Here is a 2,617-nt window from a genome sequence, read left to right on the forward strand (position 1 = left end):
TTGATGTTTTTGAAAATGTATCTTTGTTCCACTGTGAAATTTCATTTTTGAACTTGTCATTGAGTTATGGGCAGTGACCTAGGATTTGGGCCTAACAAAGTGGCACAAATCTCAGAGTCGAGGCATAGGTCTAAGGAGAAATGTCCCCAGATGCACCCATGCCTTGTTGTGGGGGTGATTAGAGCCTCCTAGAGGCACCCTTGTCTATATCAAGGGGGCGTCCAGGGGTTTAATGGTCTAAAAATTTAGTGAGACCCAAGGACTAATCATGGGGATGACTGGGAAGGCTTCCAGGAGTCCTGTAGTAGGTATAGAAGGTATGTGTTGTGGTTTTCCATCGATTCCACTTCCTTAAGGTCACCTAGGAGTTTGAATCCCATTATAGTGGCCTGTCATCACATATTTACAACTACTGAACAATTACTTGGGTAGATGTGGGATGAGGGTGTTACACTGCATAGCACCCAGATGGTTGAATATTTTCTACTGGGAACCAAGATTCCACATGCAGGCTTTGGGATGATAGAAACACTAAAACCTCTTGAAGTTCTCAAGTGCCACTTAGGTGTCATATGTTTTGTAAGGTTCTCATTATATGGACAGTGAGGTTGTCCACAGTGATAGTGGTCTTGATTCCCAAGGTTAATGCTTTCAAATTACATTGTATCATGAGGATGACTATGAGGAAGAGCCTACTAGTATTCATGTCCATGTATCATTGACATTTTCACATATTGTGAACTATCTTAATGAACTGCCACGCCTTGATTTGAAAAGCTTGTAGGAAATGAAAGCTGGAAACTTGAGATTGCTGAAAGAAAAACTTGAACCAAAGGCACAGGAGAATATAGGTATGGAATGATTTACATTCTTATTTCTTCCTAAAGAGTGGCTAAAGGAAAAGTTTGGTCACACAGAAAATATTGAGAATGGAGATGATGAATATACTTCCAAAGATTAGTTGTACCACATGAAGAAGCAGTGATAGTGGAAACATTCAATGCTTGGAGAGAGTGTTTTGAAGAAGAGAAAGGTCTAGAACAAGAAAATTTAATGCCAAGTTCTTCTCTTACAGTGGAAAAAAAAAAACTTAACAGGACGACAATGGTTAGAAAGTGGAAGAGCCCTTGCTATGGGTGTGAAGACAACTACTGAAGAATCGGAAGGAGAGGAGGAAGATATTGATTCTGATGAATATTTTGAATATGATGAAGAAGATATCATAAGGTTCATCACATAGCCCTTCCTGAAAATAAGAAAAGCTTGGGAGAAATTGGCAAGCTTGAAATTTGATTCTACATGGATGTATGAGTATTGTAAAGCATTATTGAGCCTTGGTTCACATAGATAAATAGTTCATTAATAATCTATATTAATTACTAACATAAAATATGAAGGAAAGTACTTTCATAATATAGAATATATTCTAATCACCACATTCAAGATATGTGGGGGTGGTCTAGCTACATATGATGGACTCTGAATCATTATTAGTCCCACAAAAAAGACAAAAATTATGACCATGGTCGAGCCAGTTGTTTTTGTCCATAGCTATAATAAGAGTGAGGAAATTGATTTCTCTGGGGGGGATAGTTGGAATGTCATTTGGTCCAGAGACTGAGTCACCTTTTATTAGTGTTGTTGATTGAACATATGGAAGCCTGCTTGGATATAGAAAACATCACGAATATTTTTTATCTTTAGTCTCTAATATGAAGTCTTTCTTGACCAATGATTTAGAAAGACAAATATGCAGGGTTGGGAATAAGATTAAATATATAATGAAGTGGATCAATGAAGGGTTGGAGACAGTATGCTCAGTCCCTAAATAATATATTTTTGTGTATATGAATAATGAACATAAGGATACTAGTGTGCATATGATTTAGTGCATATTCTGTTGTAAGAATGCATTGATAACATGATGTATATTGTCATCTGTCCAATTCCATGTAATGTTGGGTCCATATATTTAACATGTTATTTGTATCTAGAGTGTGATATTTTTTTCTAGAGTGTTGTAGCCTATGCATTGTTCTATTGAGGGCAGAGTTTGGCTTATGGGGTAGATTCTTTAGAGATTCCCTAACGTTGTTGAGATTTAAATAGTTGAGAGATGTTACGTTGTGAGAGGGTTTATGTGTTAAGTCACATATGTATTGTTGATGTATTGTCCCCATAGCCTTGTAATGTCAAATATTTTTATGGTTGAGCATGAGTTGTGTTATTTTGTTGGTATAATAGTATTTTTGGGGGCAAAGTACTTGAAATGATTGTTTCCTTGTCCTAAAAGTATTATTGCAACAAACATTATTATATTCAGCTCAAAGGATTATTTATGTGTGGAGCTACTGATCATAGATGGACAGAGTGGTATTTCTTCCAAGGTCTCATCATCTTGCATTAATGTTGATGAGAGAGTATGGGTTAGATTATAGGCGTTGGTCTATGTTATCAAAGTGTCACTGTTAGAGACCTATTTGTTATGATGAGTAGAGTTGTTATATGGTTGTTTATGCCTATTAGAGTCCATGATGTTGATGTTGCTCATGATACATATGTGTTGTTGTTGCTAGAGAAAACAAGGTTATGTTGATGGCATGTAGACCTTGTCATG

At 36.4% G+C, this 2,617-nt stretch overlaps 1 pseudogene; it reads left to right on the top strand.

The window, feature by feature from the left end:
* Positions 1 to 595: 595 nt before the first annotated feature.
* LOC149241780 (uncharacterized) lies at positions 596 to 1,240 on the top strand (annotated as a pseudogene).
* The last annotated feature ends 1,377 nt before the right edge of the window (positions 1,241 to 2,617 follow it).

Source organism: Pinus tabuliformis, chromosome 8 (genome assembly GCF_031772625.1).
Source record: "Pinus tabuliformis cultivar Carrire ecotype Pingquan chromosome 8, CPIR1, whole genome shotgun sequence".
In the NCBI taxonomy this organism is placed as follows: Eukaryota; Viridiplantae; Streptophyta; class Pinopsida; order Pinales; family Pinaceae; genus Pinus; species Pinus tabuliformis.